A 20,426-nucleotide genomic window follows, 5' to 3' on the forward strand; every position below is an offset into this window, starting at 1 on the left:
TGGGATTGGGGCTGGGGATGGAGAAGAGGGGTCTGAGGGAGGGACGGAGCGGAGGAGGGTGTGAGGAGGCCACAGGAAAGGAATGGTGTTGGGAAGGAGCTGCACTGGGGAGGGGAGGAGAGGGTGGGGTTCTGCCTTTGTTCCCCCCTAGCTTAGCCTGCAGGTTTCCCAGCTTTCCACCCCTCAGCCCCCACTCCAAGTCCCAGGGGAAGGACCACATCTGATTCCCTGGCTCAGCATAGGGAATGAGGAGGGAAAACCACTTTGAGGTTCTCCTCCCAAATTTGGGGAGCCCACCAGGTGGGGGTGTGGCCTGACTTCCTCCTGAGGCTCCCCCTCAGTCCAGTGAGTGTGTTGGGGCCCTAACTGAGTCTGAGGTGCCTTATGAGGAGGACCTAGGTGGGGCACGGGGTCCACTCGATGGGGACCCTGAGAAACGATGGGGCCATCTACACAGCCAGGGGACTGGCTAATCTGGCTGAATGCAGTCCCCCTTTTTCCTACTTCCAGCCACTTTGGGTCTAATTACCAAAACAATACAAGCTCAAGTTATTTTCCATTATTAATCTCCATTGTCCAGTTCTAGTCATCAGCCCCAACTGCCTCTTCTGACCCATTTCATTCCCCTTCCCTCCCTCTTTCCAAAAGTATCACAACACAGCCAGAGCTGTGCCTCAAGGATCTCCTCTAGACACTCCCAGAGCTCACAGCCCAGGGGGCAACATTCTGCCTGCTTGTCTGAGGTAGTCCTGGAAGGCATCTCAGAGGAGGTGACATTTGAGCTGAGGTTCCTGAAATGAACAGATGGGGGCAGGTGGTAGAGATGGTGGGGCCAGCAGAGAGGGAATGTCCCCGAATTCCCACTCTGTGCCTGTCACTCCCCATATCCTTTTTCAGTGAATTCCCATGAAAACAGTATGAGGTAGACCTGCGGCTTCCATATTAGGGTTGAGGAAATCAGTGCTCCAAGAGACGGGATCGTGTGCCCAAGGTCACACAGTTAGACCCAGGAGCAGCAGTGGGATTCAGACCTAGGTCGGTCTGTCAAAACCTCATGTTCAACCCACTTCCTCCTTCAGGAAGGGTATTTCAGACTGAGGAAATGGGGTGCCCAGAGGCACGGAAGAATGACATGATGGGGGCGTGTGAAGAATCAGCTGTGGCTCTGAATGCCATGTGGGGGAGCAGTGGGAGGGGATCACCCAAGTTTAGCAAAGGCCAGGTGAGGACAGCCTTGAGAATCAGGCTAGGGAATGGGGAACAGGGAGGCAGTGAAGAATTTAATTTGGGACAGAGCAGGGACCAGTTACTCCTGGAAGACATCTCAGAGGAGGTGACATCTGAGCTGGAGCCAGCCAGGCAGGTTTGACTCCTAACCTGGCCACTCGCTGCCGTGTGACCCTGAGCAAGTCCCTCACCATCATGGGGCACGGATAGTACCTACTTTGTGGAGTTGTCATGGGCATTGAATAAGTGTAGTGTTTAGCACAGAATCAAGTAGAGAATTATTCACGTTTTCTTTCAGAAAGCTAACAACCAACTGGGGCTGCTATGGGGGATTGTCAGGAAGCCACAGGAAGAGTGGTTTTGATTTCCAGAAGAGGGGCTCTGAGCCTGTGGGAGGCTGAGGTGGGGACTCCCACTGTCCAGGGTGAGTGTGGGCTGGCCAGGCTCTGGGAGACTGGGCTGGGGACAGCTCCCTTCCCCTCCCCAGTGCCCACTGTCCTTGCCCATGAGCTCCTGAGTGATGGGGGTGAGGGGACGGATAGAAGACAGAGATCAGAGATGCCAAAGGTCACCTATGGGGCCCCAGCTCCTCCCAGGGAGATAGCTCCAGGAAGCCAAGGGCGAAGGGCAGAGGGCAGAGGGCAGCCAGAGCATCTCTCCACCTGCAGGACTGGGGGAAGGGCAGGGCTGGGGCTTGGGGCAGGCTGGACTTTCCTGCTGTTTCTCTGTGCGCACAAAATTGTCCTAGTCCGAGTCTCCTGGTAACTGAGGCTTTTCTCCCTCTGATTGTCCAGCTGAAGAGGTGAAAATGTCTCAAATAGGAGTGCCATCATGGGGGGGCAGATGACCTCCTGGAGGGGTCTAGCATGTGCCATGGGTGGCTCCAAGGGCTGTACCTCAAAGAGTGGCTCTGGTTAGTTTGAAAGGGGACTGATGGCTTCCTTAGGCACAGAGCTCAAACCCCTGAAACATCTTCACCCAGGCCCACCTCTCCAGCAGGCCCATTGGGCACCTGTCTGCAGCCCAGAATATTTTAGGGACCATAGAAGTGTTTTAATTTCTTTAAAATCAAAAGAAAAAAAGTGAATATAATGGTGGGGACAGAGTCCCAGAGAGCAGTTTCCAGGCTCTTGGCCTCACGTGGAAAGGTGCTGGCTCAGGTAATAGATGGCCATCAGCTGTGACTAGTTGGCTATCAGCTGTTACCGGTTAGCCATTAGCCACTATTGTAACTGCTGTGGCTATGTTAGGGGGTTCGTTGGTTGGTTGGTTGACAGAGAAGCGGATGACAGGTTGTGGATTGTGTGGCTCCTGCTTCCTGTGTCTCCAACCCAGCCGCCAGCGAGAATACAGGGTATGACTCCCCTAGCCAGGGCTCCGTGGGTGTTCCTTTTTGGCCTCACCATGTCCTGCGTTCTTATGTGGGGAGCAGGAGCTGACACCCCGCATGACACCCTGCATGACAATAATCCAGCTTGGATTATATTTTTCTTTATTCCAACAGTCAAAAATGATAATTAAAAAATTTTTTTTTATGGAGGAAGTGGTCCATTAAAGCACATTTCCTGGGTCCCATGAAAATGATGATGCAGCCCCGTCTTTACACTTCCTTCTCATTTACCAGTGTGGGGGCAGAGCCCCAGAAAGTAGTTTCCAGGCTCTCAGCCTCACATAGACAGGTGCTGGCTCAGGTAGTAAATGACCATCAACTGTGATTGCATGGCCATCAGCTGTGGCTAGTTGGCCGTCAGGTGTAACCAGTGAGCCATTGGCCACTAATATAACTGCTGTGGCTACGCTAGCAGAAAGAGAGAAGAGAATGGGGGCTAGCAAGAAGATGGCGGCTGGGCTGGCAAGCGTGGATGGCGGTTTGCGGACAGTGTGGATCCAGTCTCCAGTGAGAGTATAGTGCCGCCAGAGAGAATATAGTGGTATGACTCCCCTACCTATGGCTCCGTGGGTGTTCCTTTTTGGCCTCACCATATCCTGTGTTCTCTTGTGGGGAGCGGGAGCTGAGACCCCGCAGGCTTCCCTGCATGACAAATGGCGCAGCGAGCAGGGTCTCCCGCACGACAACCAGCTTTGACCCTAGCTAAGCTGCTTAGCCGCTCTGAGCCTCAGTTTCCTCATCTGTAAAATGACATAATGAATGAATGAAAGGCTTTTAGCAAAATGACCTCTGAGCCCATAAAAAGCATCCAACCCATCAAAGCTATTAAAAAGCTATCAAAGCTATCAAAAATAAAGGCAATCAGCCTGGTATTCAAGACGATTCACTTGATAGATGTTTGCTGAGCACCTGTTGAGGACCAGACAGGGAGCTGTGCACCCTAACAATTTGGCTCCTGCCTGCTTCTCAGGCTCTGTGGACCCTGGCTCCTACATGGCCCATGTCTGTTTCCCCATCACCCCACTGTGGGGACAGAGCCCCAGAAAGTAGTTTACAGGCTCTCGGCCTCACGTGGAGGAGTGCTGGCTCGGGTAGTAGATGGCCGTCAGCTGTGGCTGATTGGCCGTCAGCTGTAGCCAGTTAGCCAATTAGCCACTAATATAACTGCTGTGGCTACGCCAGCAGAGGAGAGAGAAGAGAGAAAGAATGGGGGCTAGCAAGAAGATGTTGGCTGGGCTGGCAAGCGTGGATGGCGGTTTGCGGACAGTGTGGATCCAGCCTCCAGTGAGAGTATAGTGCCGCCAGAGAGAATATAGTGGTATGACTCCCCTACCTATGTCTCTGTGGGTGTTCCTTTTCGGCCTCACCATATCCTGCGTTCTTGTGTGGGGAGCGGGAGCAGAGACCCCGCAGGTCTCCCTGCATGACACCCACTCTCCATTCCTGGCTTATGGAGACCCTCATGGATCCTGCCTCAGCCCCTTTTCCTTCCTTCACTTCCACTTCCTTACTTGCCACTGCACCTTTGGAATTCTCTTCCTGTTCTGTTCAGGCAGTGCCACCTGGACCCAGGGAGTCAGTTGTCATCTCGTCACTTTTGGCTCCCTGCGGAAGAAGCTGCCCCAACCTTTGTTCCACCCATATCCCCAGGCCCCTGTGGGTCCCATGTGGACATGAGACCCCCTGCCTGACTCCTCCATGGAGCCACATCCCAGTGCAGCCCTGGAGTCTTCTGCTTTAACTTTCCCCCAACCGTCTGCAAAAACATGGGTCAGGCAACCTCCCATTTGAAATGTTGACAACCTCGGCTTCCTAATACAATAAAAGCCTGTTTTCTATCTTATCCCTGCCAAAGACATCACGAATGATTGATTGATTGATTTAAAGAAATTAAAACATGTCACATATTTTATAAGCAACTTAACCACCCGTGCTGAAGTCTGGGTACCTGACATCAAGATTCCAGCTTTAAATGTGGAAATACTGAAATCAACATAAACTATGAAAAGATGAATAATGAGCAAAAACAACTTCTTTTCTCTGAAATGGCCCTAAAAACTTCTGGAGCCCCACCTTTTCCATGGTGGCATCCATGGCTTAAATGAGGAGAACAACACATAAACTAAGTGTGAAACAATAACCACGGATGCAGTCAAAGGCTCTAGATCAATGAGTCGATAAGACCCTTCCCTCATTCCTGTCTGCTCTCAGGAGCTCAGAACCCTCTGGACCTTGACCTATTTCTCCAGTCTTGTCTTCCCAACTCTTCCTTCACACCTACCCCACCCAACAACCCCCATATTCTGCACCCCTAAGATACACCTCCTTGCCCCTACCTGTGCTATTCCCTCTGCCTGGGATGCCGTCTCCCTCTGGTCATCTTCAATATCAGTCCCGCAAGGGCAGAAATCTTATCACCTTCGTTGATGGATTCCAAGTTTCTAGAAGAGTGACAGGCACACCATAGGTGCTGATGAAATAATTGGGGGAATGAATGATCAGCCTAGAAAACTCTTATCTATACATCGAAACCTCAATCCAATGTTCTTGCTCTTTGTGCCACTCCTGTCCCTCTGGCAGAGTCTGACACTGCAGCCTTTGCACCGACTTCTCGTAGAGCATGTCTGCAAATCAAGGGACATCCTGGCATTTGTGGCAGGCAGACCTGGGTTCTAATCTTGCCTCTGACACTTCATTCATTCATTCATTCACTCACTCATTCAACAAAGATTTACTGGGCATGTGCCTCTCATGTGTTGATCACTGGGAATTACATGGTGAGCAAAGGCAGACGGGTACCTACTTCCCATGGAACTTCCTGTACGCAGGCCCATTAGCCTTCCTGAACCTCAGTTTCCTCAGCTGTGACCTGGGTAATACCCCCTTTCAGGAGGTCGTTGGGCAGATGGAATTAGAGGCCCCAGCAAGGCACTCCATGCATGGCAGGCGCTCCTGGATTTTGCCTGGACCCCCTTTTCCTCGCTGTACTCTGAGCTCCTCCTTAGGCAGAGGACAGTTCCCATGTACTTCCAATTCCTGTGGGCACAGAGGAGGCTGGTAAATGTTGGTTGGATGGTACTGAGGGTGGCTGAGCTGCTCTTTGTGCCTGTATCTGTGGTTCTCTTTCACACACACACACACACACACACACACACACACACGGTCAGATCTGGCCTGAACTGACCTCACAGGCTCTTCCAGATCCAGAACCATCCTCCACCTCTGAGTGGGTCAATGCTAGGGACAAGCAAACGTGCCAAAGCCCCTGGCTTCTTAGGTCTGGGAGGGTGCAGGGTTGCCCTGGGCAGGGCGTTCCGATCTCTGACCCCAGGTGGCCGAGGCCCAAGACATGGTACACTTTCACCCAATTTCTTAGAATCTCTGAGGGCAGTGACGCAAGGCAGATTATAGAATTACCCCCCCCATCCCACCCCCACTCCTGTGTTTCCACCAGCCTTTCACACTCCAATGCCCAACATGTGATCAGACGGCCATTGGCCTGACCCTTTGAGCAAACATCGGTGCATGTGAACAGCGTTTGGCCTTGGGTCTGGACACGGTCAGCCAGTCACTTAGGACTCCTAACCCCATTCCACAGGAGTGGAAAGGCAGACAGAGCACATAAATACCTTGGTTCTCCTCCCAACCCCAACCTCAAGGCAACATCTGGTGCGTATCCCGTCTTATGTCTGGGCCTCAGGTTCCCTATTTGTATCAGGGTCTGGCTGGCTGGTAGGAAAAGCAAGGCTTGCAGCATCTTTAGTCCTTTTATTTTCCTATCAAATTCTTAGGTTTGGGGGCATAGAGGAACATGCAGGCTTTTCAGATTTAGATTCTGCACACATTTCTTATGCATCTGCCATGAGCCAGACTCAGTGGTCTCTAGAATCACCTCCAAACTCCATTTTCATTCTGAGTTTTAACAGTCGAGGAAACTGAAGCACAGAGAGGGCAAGCAACTTGCCCAAGGCCGTACAGTACTTGGTAGAGCTGAGACTTGAACTCTAGCTCTGCTCACTAGGATCTGACGGGGGCAAGATTGACCCTTGGAGTCTCTGGCCAAAGCTTTCAATAATGAAAGGTGTACCAGGTTTCTTCCTGTTGCTTTGCCTCCTGGATCTTTGCGTTTCCCAGCTGGAACACTGAGGTCACTGTTGATAGGACCCCTGAACCACCGGCAGGCTTGGGAACCCACCCCACATAGGACACAATTTTGATTCGCCAAATGTGCCAAGTACCGTGGTGGGCCTGGGGAATACAGCCACAAACAAAACACATGTGATATCTGTCTGCATGAAGCTGTGGTGCTGTGGAGAGAGTGGGAAAGAGGCAAGCTCAGGGAGGGTGGTGGGGCTGTGAGCCGGTGAATCAGATGGACGGACACGGTGCTGGCTTCTATCCCCTCGGATCTCAGCCTACGAGTCTCACCCCTGACTTCCTGGAAACTTTCCCTGGTGGCCTGAGCCCGCTGAGCCTGTGCTTGTGGCGGGCCAGATAACGGATGTCCGTCAGGAAAAGCCCCCAAACAATGACTGCTGGGACTGGTGGATTAAAGTCTAGCTCCTTTCCTAGGCTGAGATAACTCAGTGGGGTGGGTGGTGTGTTCTGCATAAAGCCCAGTGCTCCAGCAGAATTAACCCCCAGTTGCCCACAGTGGTCACTTGCCAGATACACACCCTCTATTGGCTGCTTGCCTTTTCCTGTCTCACTTCCCCCTTCTCTGCCAGCGGATGCTGGTATCGCCTCTCAGAGGAACTACCTGCACCTGAATCTATGTTGTAGCATCTGGTTCTGGGGGGACCCTGATGACTAAGACATGGGACAAACTTGGGGGACTCTGTGAGCCCAGAAAAGGGGCACCTCGCCCAGCTAGGACAGATGTCCAGAAAAGATCCCCAGAGGAAGAGAAATCTAAAATGAGACCTCAGGGGTGAGTGGAAGGTAGCCAGATACAGGGGAGTGAGCAGAGAGAGAGAGAGAGAGAGAGAGAGAGGATAGGTGTTCCAGACATAGGGACTAGCGTTTGCGGAGGCTCAGAGGCAAGTGAAGGTGTGGTGTGTGGGGGAACAGTGGAGAGGTGTTTGTAGTCCTGTGCCTGTGGAGTGGGGAAGGGGAGTTTTGGGATTTGAGGCAGACCCTAGCTCACTCAGACTTGGAGGCCACAGGAAGCAATTTGTATTTTGTTCTAAGAGCACCGGGGAGCAGCTGAAGGATTGTTGGCAGGGGCACGGATACATGTTGATGGGGCTGGTTGGAAGGCCTGGGAGCTGGGAGGGTGTCTGTAGAAGCCAGGCACCCTCATACCCATCACTGCCTGGGTCTGCTCTCCAAGCCCCTCAGGGGGGCAGGAGGAAGAAGCCTTTCAGGGAAGAAGATTCCCCTGTTCTTTTCAAGGAGTCCTCTTACTGCCTGGTCCCCCGTCTCCCCGAGCCCATAAAGCCATGCATTGCGGTAATTATAGGCTGCCAGAGGCCCAGGGCAGGGAGGCTGGGCATGTGCAGGGGGCGGGTGGGGTGCTGCTGGCCAACAGGAGCTGTAACGCCAGCCTGGCTGCTGGGGAGGGAGGGTGCAGACACCAAGGCCCCCATAAAGTCACCTCAGAGCAGGCAGCTTTTACAGGCATTCCGGGTGGGGACATGACATCACCAGGAAGCAACGGGGTGGGGGGGGTGGACAGCCCTTTTTTCTCCTTTGGGGCCTGTCTCTGTGGTTGTGGAGGTACATTGGAATGCTTGCACCCAATGGACTTTGCAGCCAATGGCCATCAGTCATCTTTCAAGCAAAGCCAACCAGTCCCTTCCAAGGCCTCCAGGACAGACTGAATGGGCCGCCTTGAGTTCCCTTCAACTCGCAACTTCCATTTGCTTTTAATGAATCAGCTTCTTTTGAAATATATCCATTTGAGAAAAATAATCAACATGGCCTGAGAAGCATGACAACAATAAAACAGAGTCTGTGAGAGGGACCTGGATTTGAACCCCTGGCTTCTCTTCTTACCAACCGTATTGTTCTGGTCAAGTCTCCATCCCATCTGAATCTCAGTTGTTCCATCTGTAAAATGGGGACAATACTATTCTTCCTCACAGCATTTGATTGAAAGACTAACAAGCCTTCCCAGGTCTGTCTACCTCCCACACGATGTTTATGGAGCAGATGATCTTAAGGAAGATGGAAATAAGGCCCAGACAGGCCGAGGGTCTTGTGAAAGCCGTGCCGTCTCATTAAGGGCTGTTTGTGGTTCTTTTGTGAAGCCTGATCATTTGTAAGCTCCAGTTAAAAGAAACTATAAAACCAATATACAACCCAACTGAAAATTTAGAAAACAAGGGGAGAACCCTTCCCATAAGGCTACCAGGCTAGCATTGCAAGCCCCTTACTTTTATGTTAATCCGCAGTGTGTGTGTACATACTGGGCTTGATAACAAGCCTGAAATGGGAATGCCGCTTCCCACTTACGGGTACAGTTTAAGGGCATCTTTCCCTGCTGCCCCGGTCTCGCAGATTATTCTATTAATGGCTACCTATCATTTCATCAAACTGATGCTGGGCGTTGTGGAATTTTACTTTCAGTTTTTCCTTATTTGAAATAATGCTCCAATGAACACTTTTCTTTTTCCACAGAGTGTCTTTATTTGTCTCATTTCCTTAGGACAAATTCCCAGAAGCGGAATCCGTGGGTCTCAGGGTAGGAACGTTTTTGTGGTTTGTGATACATATTTTCCAATTTACTTTCCATAAATGCTGTTCTAATTTACTTTGCCTCCAGCAAAGTTTTCCTGTTTAGTGATTTCGGGGCAACCTCACTAGCATTAGATATTATTGTTTATAATTTTTGTTGGCTTGGAGATAAACTGTTATTCCTTTTCTATTTAATTCTCTTTTTTCCTTTGTGGATTTAAATATATATATGTGTGTGTGTATATATATATATACACACATATATATGTATTATATGTATTAATAGATTTATATTCTCTTTTGTACATCATCTGATGTTTTGGTGGCACTGAGTGAGGTGAGCCTTTTGCTACCGCATACAAGAATGCAGTTCCTCCGTGCTTGTGGGAGGTAAGCATATTGTGTCCCATGCCAGACAGCAATAATTGTAATAAACTGGGGCTGCGCCAAAGTTGAAATAAACGCATGATTATATCAGACAATAGAAGCGCAAACCTGCCCCTGATTAATGAAGTTGCTAATGTGGCTTCCTGGGGTGGATGTCAGCCAAGGGTTTCCCCTGTGACTTGCACTAGGTCCTAGTGACAGTGGTAAGTGGTTTGGGGATGTGGGGAGGTGACAGGATGGTTGTGGGCCTGGGGAGGAAGGGTGCTGTTTGGGGTGGTTAGGTGGAGTCTGGTGTCTACAGGGAGCAGAAAAGGAGTGATTTGGAGAACTTCAGAGGGAGGGGGTGGGGAGAGGTCCATGAACAGATGCAAATAGGGAGGATTTGAGGCGGGGCCGCGTGGTGATTTGGTTAGCCATCCGAGTCAGAGCCTTGTAACCCAGCCCAGAACAGAGCACCCTGGGGATCTGAGAGCTGAGAACAGCCAGACCCAGGTTCCAATCTTCGCTCCACCCACCGAGACTTGCCACAGATGTGGCTATGGACTGAAGGGCATCCAGGACTGCAGGCCACACGTCCTGGTGCCCAGCGGGAGCCCTCACGGCCCCTTAGTGTGCACAGCTCCATCTCCCTGCTCACGCGCACAAGGCTACCCTTGGAAGGTCTCTCCTCCTCCTGATTCAAAGGCTGACCTTCAGTCCAGTTGTCTCCAGTCTTCTCAGTTTTGTTCTCGGGGCTCTTGTACACTTGATGGGTAGTGAGCAGAACTTGTTGGGGTCACCCCTTTTGTGTTACCCAAGGCATACTGATTCTCTAATAGAGAATAAGCTCCTTGCTCAGACTTTATAAACCTGGATGCCCATTCATCCTTGAGGTGCCAATGCTAGTTCGCTCCCCTCCCCCCAGGAAGCCTGCTTTGACCTCTCCAGTTAGCTAACGACCTCCCCCTTTGCCCTGCTTTGTAGGAACTTTTATTGCTATTCTTATTACTCCAGACCCCCGATTGTCTGCTCACAGGTTGATTCTCCTTTCCAGATGCTGCCGGAATCTGCCAGATATTCATGCCAGTCTCACCCATCCCAACACCCACCTGGGCACATCACAGATGCTCAAGGAACATTTGCTGCATGAGTGAGTGATAAACACTTCCCCATGTACGAAACACTCTCCCCACACACTATCTCATTTTGTATTGACCACATTGTGAAGGCAGACAGACTGGGTATTATTATACCCATTTCACAGAGGGCAACAATGAATGACACCAGCTGTCACAATATGCCAGGCACAGTGTTTGCCCTGAAAACAAGAGGAGGTAGGTACCGCATTACCCCCCTCCATGGAGGAGACTGAGGCTACCTGAGGATAATAACTTGCTAAGGTCACATTGCTAGGAAGGGACAGAGTTCTGTGTGTCACCAAAGTTCCCTGTGCTAGGCTGCACCTCCTCATGGCATCACCTTCCTCATTTCCACCTCTGGACCTTGAGTACTGAAGGGAAGGAACAGAGTCTTATTTGTCCCTGCATCTCTGGAGCTTAGCACGGGGCTAGCACGGGTAGACGTCAGTAAATGCTGATGAAATGGATGGATAAATGGATGGACAGACGATTGGATGTCTGCCCCAGCTCTGTGGCAAGTGGGAAGTTTCTGCTTTCGTGCCCTGAAGTGGGGAAATGGGGGTTGGGTTTAACTGGGGGCAAATCTTGTACTTGAGGTGTTCTGATCATAAAATACGAGGGTGTGTCCTCGTGGGGACACAGTGAGCAGGCAACATGCTTGTCTGCCAATGCATCAGATATGTCTTGCCAAACACCAAAGGCAAAATGAAATGTCCTGGGAGAGCAAACAGCCACCTCCCTCCTGTGCTCAGTGAGCAGGATCATTTTGCTCTGTCTACACGTGCAGTCCTCTCCCTGCTGATGGCCTTGGGAGATAATGTATCCGTGTGTCCCAGAGTGTAGGGAGCAGCTGTCGTAAATGCGGTGGGTGGGGCAAGGGCCCATGTGTCTGGATGGGGTGGGGTTAGTCCCTTTCCAGGCAGCAGACACTGGAAGGAAGAAGGATTCCACCTCCCTGGGCTGCAGAGTCACACAGCACCTGCCAGGGTCAGTGTCTGCCTCTCGGCCAGGCTCTGGGCAGAGCCTGAGTGTCTAGCAGCAGACTCTGGCCCAAGATGTTTGAGCTGGAATTATTCATTTTGTTCTAAGCTCTGTGTGCGGGGCCCACCTGGTTGGACATAGGAATTCATTCTCCATCCGTACCCAAGGTCCAAGTGCAAAATGCGAGGCACCATTTTCCACATATGTCTTGTCTGGCTTCCCCACTAGGGCACTCAGCTTTGCTGATGCAAACCTTCTTTGGGGTCTAAGGCAGACAATGGTAGAAGTGAGAACATTTATTAAGCATTTGCTCTGTGTTAAACGAGTATCTCTTTTAGGCTGTTGATATCTCAAAGTGGTGAACAGTGGGGACATTAGAGTTAGCAAGACTTGGGTTTAAATTCCAACCCTTTGTAACTGTGTGACTACAGGCAAGTCACTTCCCCTGTCCAAACTCTCTGTCCTTACCTGTACATGTTCTGACGAGTAACAGCGTTCATACCTCACATGTAGCCGGGGAGGTTAACAGAGAGCCTGCATACATGTGCTTTTGTACAAGGCCCAGCATATTGTGAGAGAGAGAGAGAGAGAGAGAGAGAGAGAGAGAGAGAGAGAGAGAGAGAGAGAGACTGGGTGGAGAGGTGTATAGGGCCGCTGGGATGGAACCTAGCCAGTCAGGCCCCACTCAGTGCTGCTAGGGGCTCATTCTTGGCCCCCACTCAGAACCGCACCCCCCTCCCCCGGGAGGACAGTGGCCAAAGCCCTTTGCTCTCTGTCTCCCATGGCTTGTACCAGAGATAAATTCCAGGATTCTCTGAGCAAGTGTTAGGGCCATGGCCTGGAAGAGGGGGCTGCTAGAGGATGAGGGCTGGGGCTGGGGCAGGCAGAAGAGAAAAGGGACCCCTCCGCCTGGCCTCCCAGGACTCTAGAGGGTGGCCTGGTGTCTGCTTTTTACACTTTGGTCTGAAATGAGCCCTCCTGCCCAGTTACAGCCAGTCTTCTGTGCTGCTTCCCCAACCCGGGTTAGGAGCCATGAAGCAGGTGACAATGACTTTCTCCCCCAGCTGTAGTCAGAAGGTCATGGGTGTCTCCCATACTTCTCATTCGATGTCCTGGTAAATTTTCTTTCAAGAAAATGTTTGTTGAATGAATTAATGAAATGTGAGAATGCTTATGGTTCCCTGGGTAAACAGGGATTATTTGAAATAGGCTTGTTCCACAATATGCGGGGCAGGGCATGTAGTCATACTGTGTAGAGCGTGTCTGTGTGTGTGTGTGTATGTGTGTATATGTACACGTTGGGTGTGAAAGATGGAGGGAAAGAATCAGGCAGTCACTCCCTCCTCACCACTGGCTTCCCCCAGAGCCTGAGGTTTCCCAGGCAGGATCTCAATCTCTTCTGCCCCAGAGGTTGGGGGGCTGAGCATCAGTCTGGGGCTCTTATTTTCCTGGGAGGGGCACCAGTCCTCAGGGTGTGGGGGGGAGGCATTTGTACAAGCAGCTAAGCAGATAATTGCTTGTCAGATTGATTGAAGCCTTTTCAAAATGGCTTTTCCTTGAAACAGCCTCCCATCCCCCCAATGAGCAGATTATTTGAGTTGGAACCGTTTCCCCCTCAGCTTTTTTTCCTCCTTTCTCAAAGTAGTAATTACTGCCCAAGTAGCCCTCCATGGCGTTTCCTGTCATCTGGAGGCTGAAGCCAGCGGCTGTTTCCTCTGCTGGGTGAGGGACAAGCAGGACAATTAGGGAAACACCCCACCCCCCAGCCTGGCCCTGAGCCCCAGGGCTCTTAGTGGTCTGAGGGGGCCATGAGGGCCTGGCGGTCCCCTGTGGGGCTGGAGGATGGGAAGGAACTGGCTGACAGTCCAACTCGGGGGATCCTGGACCTTTTCTAAATCCCAGGGCTTCCTTTATCCTCTGTGTCCTTGTTGCCTTGTGTGCGTGTGTGTACACATGTGAGCGTGTGTGTATGCACTCCTGTACACATGCATGCCTGGGTGTGTACATGTGAACTCTGCACGAGATCTTTGGCTCCAATAAAAACCCCATAACCTGGGTCACCCTCAGTGGTTTTTCCCGAGGGAGCTTAGCCTTGACCACCTGTTCAGATTTCAAAAATCTGCCAAGTGGTGGCCATTTTAAGTGGATTGTTAGCTGGAGAGATGGATAGATGGGCAATAAAGCAAGTATAGTGAAATGCTAAGTGCCAAATTTAGGTGGTGTGTTTATGGGTGTTCATGACACAATTCTTTCAACTTTTCCAAATTTCCAAATATTTCCACGTTACTCACAATAAACTGTGGGTAGAAAGTTTGCGAGGTCACGCTACCCTCTCTGCCCACACTCAGGATTCATCATGGCCAATAATCTTACATTTTGTTTTCTTGCTTCTCCGCTTCCTCTTCCTTCTTCCCATCTTTACCCCCTCCTCCTCTTCCTCAGACTTTCCTCTCAGTTACAGAAGCCAAAACTGAGGAGGACACAGTCCAAGAGGAGATGAAGAGCTGAGGCTCATGACTTGCGATCGTTTGGGTCTATTCCAAGCTCTGCCACTCTGTGTCTCCTACCCATCTGCGACATGAGGCGAATAATAACAGACCCATCATAAGATTGCAGTGAGACTTGAATAATAGAATGCACGTGAAACGCGTAGCACAAAGAGTAATCCATGCTTACCAAAAGTTCGTTAAGTAAATGGTAAAAACAGATCTCATTAAGGAGGTAGGGACCATGGAAAAAGACAGGAGGGAATGTGCCAACAAGATGAGTGTGGCAGGGAATTTTATGTGTGGGGACCCCAAAGGGTTTAGTGTGGGTGGATTACAGTGTGCGTGGCTGGGTGGAGTGTTGAAGGACGGGGGAGGGAGGGAGGGAGGGAGGTTGGAACGGCTTTACTCTGGTGATCTGGAGCATGGACCCTGCGATCAGATGGTTTGGTTCATAGCCCAGCCCTGCCACTTACTAACTATATCACTTTGGACAAATGACTCACCTGTCCGTGCCTTAGTTTTGTTATCTATAAAAATGGAGTTCCTCCCGTAGGGGGCTGAATAGACTAGTTAATAATTGCAGAGAAGGTAGAACAGTGACTGGACACCTCACACACGGGGAAATGTGATAAAAGTGTGCGCTGCTGTCCTCACTCTTAGACATGTGGACATGGACGGCACGTGGCTGTACACCTGTGGTTGTGTCACGTGTGCACGAGTACCCGTGTGCACACATGCATTGTGGCCAGTGGTTGTCTGTGCGGTGTGTTTGTTTCTATACATAGATGGTTGGTGGGCATGGGACACCAGGAAGTCCATGGGGCAAGGGAACCCCTAGGAGATGAGCCATCCATCCTGGGCAAAGAAGCCCTCAACGAGAAGTGGAGTCCTGGGGGTCCCCATCAACGGTGGGAAGTATTACTGATCAATAGGAGTCAATGTCACTTCCCTACTTGAAAGCCTCTAGGGCTATTCACTCACTCATTCATTCATTCATTCATTCATTCATTCAGCCAATAGACATTTCTAGAATACCCATTATGCACCAGGCTCAGCCTCTTTGGCCCTTTGTACTTGTTGGCTTTGTCTGGCCTGCTCTTCCACTTGCATTCCTCTTTGGCCTTCTAAACGCAAGTCCAACTTCACTTCCTCTGTGAAGCCTTCCTGACTGCAGCGGGCCATGTTAGTGGGTTTCCTTGGTGCCCAGGTTTTCATCCCCACAGTAAGACCAGTGACTCTCGTCTATTCACCACTGAATCCCCAGCAACAGGCACAGCCTCAGTACATATGTCCTGGATAAATGAATGAATGAATGAATGCAGGAATGAATGGATTGTTTAATGTGAGGACATTACAGGGGCTCCAAATCCTGCTGACCAGTTTAATAGAGAGGCTGGGAGCTGGTTCACCAGCTTCTTAATCATTGCTGCTGTCATTGCCATCTGTGCCACCAGCTCCCCACCAGGCAGGCGGCAGAGGCTGGAGCTGGATGGCTCAGTGAGAGTTAAAGGAGCCGCGGGCATTGGCTGCATGAGGCATGCATGTTACTGGGGTGGTGAGTTCCTCAAGACTGTTAGATGTGTTGGGAAGCAGGGCAGGAAAGTTGTCAGCGTCCTTCAGATAACAGGGACAGTCCGACCTTGGGCTCAGCCCAATGTCCTTCCCTGGAGGCCCCAATGTGCCAGGCCCTGACCCCCAGGGGAGGCCAAGGAAGCCGCCATGACTGCAGTGGTGTGGATACTGAGCCCCGCTTTATCTGCTCATGCCACACACCGGCTGCTGAGGTGGGTCCATAGTGCTTGGCGGCTCTCAGGAAGCCGGAGCAGTTTCTGTCTCTCTGGGGGTCAGAGGTGACTGGAATTTGGCAGCCAGGGAAATGGGAACTTCCTGTGGCCGCCTCAGAGCTGAGATTGGCAGCAGGAACCCAGACAGAGCTGGCAGCCCAGAGAAGCCAAAGCTGTGATTTTCCTGGCCAGTTCCTCCTGCAAGACACATGGTGGGGCTGGATTTCACAGTATATGCAAGTCTAATGTGTGAGTCCATGCACACACATGCCGTGATGTATACATGTGCACACACACATGCATACTTTGGCACACACATGTATAGCCTGTGTGCATGCACACACCTGTGTAATGTGTGCAAGTACACACATGTACAGGTGTTTGTGCAAGTGTACGTATGAGGTAAGAATTCAGGATTTGTCTGTGTCTAATGTGTATGTGTCTGGGCCTGGATTTGTCCGCCAGCTGTGAATGCTCTTGGCATATGTGTGAAGCAAGAATCCATGTATGTGCGTTTTTACACATACATCTGCCTATGGTGTGTGTGAACCTGTGTGTGCTGAATGTGTGTGTATGAATGCACAGAGGACAAGATTTCAGTGTGTGTGTGTGTGTGTGTGTGGAGTGGGTGGGTGGGGGCGTGTACATGTCCTGATAAACCATCCTGGAGCCCAGCAGGATGAAGCAACTGAGGGAGGGGATAAAAAGCCATGATGCTGCAAACATCCGGCCCTTCATACGGCCCTGAGGCCTCTGGAGAGGGTTGCGTGTGTCCTCCTTGCCAATAAATGTGATACTTTTCCCTCAAATACCTGAGTACAGGCACACTCTATTAAATAAGATTCCCAGTCACACTCATGTGGGGCTATTAATCAGAGACGGGCAGTTGGAAGGAGGAGCAATAGGATCTCTTTAGGGCTGAGGGGTGAGCACAGCGTCCCCTCCGCTAGGGAAGGGGTAGGCCTGTGGCCACACTGGGCCCACCGGGGTGGCTGCAACGGGGGGCAGGGGGCGCTCAGGCAGCATTATGTGAAGCATCAACAGTATCCTGGGTTGGAAAGGGGCCCCTGCTTTGAATGACCATACCGTGTTTCCCCCCCAAAATAAGACCTGCTCTTATATTAAGTTTTGCTCCAAAAGACACATTAGGGCTTATGTTCAGGGGATGTCATCCTGAAAAATCATGCTAGAGCTTATTTTCCGGTTAGGTCTTATTTTTGGGGAAACATGGTAGATGTGTCTTTAAACCCAGGGACTGTGGGAGCAGAAAGGAAGAACCCCTGGCATAAGGCCTCAGAGTGGAGGAGGCTTATGCAGGGTCCCAGACTCTGAGCAGAATCTCTGCCTCCATGGCCTTTAAGAAAGTTTGTTATTCTCAGTTATCAGGCATCTGTGTGTTATTTATCCAACACCTGTTTCTAGGACTGGACCAAATGTGGCCTGCTGCCTGTTTTTGTAAATAAAGTTTTATTGGAACACAGCCACGCCTAGCCATTTATGTGTTTTCTGTGGCTGCTTTTATGCTACAATGGCAGAGGTCAGTAGTTGTGACATAGACCCCGGGGCCCCCATAGCCTCAAATATTTACCGCCTGACCCTTTATAGAAAAAGTTTGCTGACCTCTGTAGTAGATTGTGAATTTCATGAAGGTAAAGATTATAACTTGGCCTACTATAGTAAGTGCTTAACAAATATTGATAGTTAAATGAATAAATGGCTTGATCGATTTTTCAAGGTAAGGTTGTTGGAATTTCAGATAGAGGGGATAGCATGTGCCGAGGCTGGGGGCCAAGGTGTAGCACAGGGTGAGCTGGTGACGGGAGGTGTTTGCAGTGGCTGGAGTGCAGATAACAGTTACACATACACACTCATACACACACACTAGGGAATGTGGGAGCTAGTTACACTGAGCCAGATGTGCACGTGATAGGGGCCACTAGGGCCGACAGGAAGCTAGAGAGGTTTTCAGAGCCAGACTTGTGGGGCTTGGAAGGAATCCCATCGAGGGGTTTGGACTTTGTTTTCTGGGCATTGGGGAATTTCTGGGGTGTGAGCAGAGGAGGCCCCAGGGAGGTCTAGGCAGATGAGGAATGTGAGACCCTGGGCAGCCCACTTCCCTTCTCTGATTAGTTTTAGGGCCAATGCTGGGAGAGAAGTGACTGCCTCCCAGTGCCAGGCTAAGGATTACATGAGGTCAGGAATGTTCGCACATCTAGCGTGTGCCTGGCACAGAGTGGCTAATAAGCAGGGCTGCCAGACAAAATACAGGGTGCTCAGTTAAATCTGAATTTCAGATATATACCATGTCATGTCTAGTATAAGCATGCCCCAAATATTGCATGGGATGTACTTATACTAACACACGATTTGTTGGTTTTCTTTAATTCCAATCTATTATAACTGAGCAGCTTGTATTTTTTATTTGTTAAATCTGGCAACGCAACTGCTGAGGGATGTTGGCTGAACCTGGGTCTTTATTGGTGGTTTCAAGGCCCAGGAAACCTGCCAATGAAGCCAGAAACGGGATGACAAGCCATGGGCCTGGACGCTGGAGCTGGGAGACAACATGGAGCCCAATTCTCTTGGCTTTTGGGGAAGGAAATTAAGGCCACCCAGCCAGAGCCGGTTCTGGCATTCTGCTTTTCTGTGTGGTTGGTCAAGATGGAGCTTTGGCTCTGGAGTTGGGGGGAGCTCCCCAAGACAGCCCAAAGGCAGGTGGAAGGATCTTACCAGAAAGTTTGGGGAGACCTGAATGCGGCTTCCGGCATCTGTGGAGCCATCCCTGTCTTGGCAGTAGATGCAACGTGTGATCTCTGCCACATCGCTTACCCCATCCATGCCTCAATTCATCCAGCTGTAAAATGGGACTAATTACACCCACCTCACAGGTGAGTTGTAAGGATTAATTAATGTTTGTAAAGGCTTTGTGATCCGTTGATGAAAGACGCTCCTCACATATAAAGAGTCATTATTTTTATTATTATTATACAAGTGCCAAGTATTATTACCTTAATTAGCTTTTCTAGATATCAAAAGCAATTAGACTGATCATTTGCCGAATTCCACTTTGGAAACCCAAGTCACAAACTCACACACTGTCCTATCAGCTCATGTTTTTTATTTGGGGGGTGGGGTGGGGGCGGTGAGGGACTGTAACATATGCCGAAAGGGGGGCTTGGGATTCGCAAAAGAAATTTGTTTCTGCCTCTGGCTATGTGTCACCCCACAGTAAAAATTTTCAGGCATTTAATGTTCCCTGAAAGCAGGTTTTTCAGTGGAAATGTTGATACAGGGAACTCTAGGGAGAAGGCCTAGCTCTGTGGCCCAGGCAGGCAGCCTGGCCCGGGGATGGAAACATGTCCTGTGTTTCCTTTTGTCCCCAGAAACCCAGGCCTCAGCCCCCAGGACCAGTCAAGTGAGGGGAAGTCACCTTGACCTTTGAGGGGGCCCAGTGTGTGTCAGGCCCTATGCCAACGTGTGCATATCTTTAATCACACACCCAGGCCCTAGGTAGGAACTTTTTGATCCTCATTTCACAAATCAAGAGACTGTGGCTCAGAAAGGTTAAGTGGCCTGGGAAGGTCACAGAGCTAGGAAGTACGACCAGAAGGATACAAACAGAGAGCTTACCGATTCCACAGCTTCCATCTAGATGTCAGGTAACTTTCCCCTCGCTGTTCCCTGTGATCTATCTGGCCTGCATCTACACTAGCATCTACATAAGGTGTCAAGAGATTTGCTTGTATTTAAGAGAGTGGATGGGACCCTAAAGGATCAGGTGAGGCACTGTGGTGCTGGGGGCCATCTGCATGGTTTTGGAGCTAGTTCAGGGCTCAGGCGGGGAGGGGCCTGTGGCCTGGATGTACCCCATCAGGGCAGGCAGAACAGGCCAGGGCACAATCAGCGGGGCGAGGCTTCCTCTCTCCTGTCCAGTTAGCCGTGAGGTAAGGAGATAGCTGTAATTAACTTTACCAGCATCCTTAGCAGAGGTCAGAGGACCTTTCTCCCACTCCCTTTTCTGTTCTGCCCAGCTTTTGTAATGGCCTTAAGGATCCTCCCAAGGCTGTGACGAGGCAGGAAATGCACTGGACTGAACTGCAGTGTCAGTGTGTGCCAAACTAAAATTTTATCCCAGGTCTATAGGGTCTACAAATCCAGTTTCTTTCCACTGAACTACCCTGGGTTCTGGGTCAGGTGAAGTCAGTGGGTGCACCGAATGGTAGTTGAAGTGTTGACGGCTTGGTAGGTGAAGTGGTAAGTCTTGTAGGAAGAGGATGACACATGAATGGAAGCGTTGCTGGATGGATGGGTGGATGGGATAGTGATTGGGGGTCGTATTGGTGGATTGGACAGAAATTGTATATATAGATGG

General features: G+C 50.6%; 1 long non-coding RNA gene across 4 annotated transcripts in view; it reads left to right on the forward strand.

The window, feature by feature from the left end:
- Window positions 1-6,176: 6,176 nt before the first annotated feature.
- The window catches only part of LOC109456678 (uncharacterized), a 127,204-nt gene continuing 112,954 nt past the window's right edge, over window positions 6,177-20,426 (forward strand). For 3 of the 4 annotated variants that reach the window (XR_012491314.1, XR_002138905.2, XR_012491313.1), the window contains exons 1-3: window positions 6,177-6,286; window positions 9,239-9,302; window positions 10,716-10,811. This is a non-coding gene — a long non-coding RNA (uncharacterized LOC109456678). Of the gene's footprint in view, window positions 6,287-9,238; window positions 9,303-10,715; window positions 10,812-14,223; window positions 14,596-20,426 lie in introns of those variants that run through there. The other variant, XR_012491315.1, reaches the window with a different exon arrangement.

Source organism: Rhinolophus sinicus, linkage group LG13, assembly GCF_036562045.2.
Source record: "Rhinolophus sinicus isolate RSC01 linkage group LG13, ASM3656204v1, whole genome shotgun sequence".
Classification (NCBI taxonomy): Eukaryota; Metazoa; Chordata; class Mammalia; order Chiroptera; family Rhinolophidae; genus Rhinolophus; species Rhinolophus sinicus.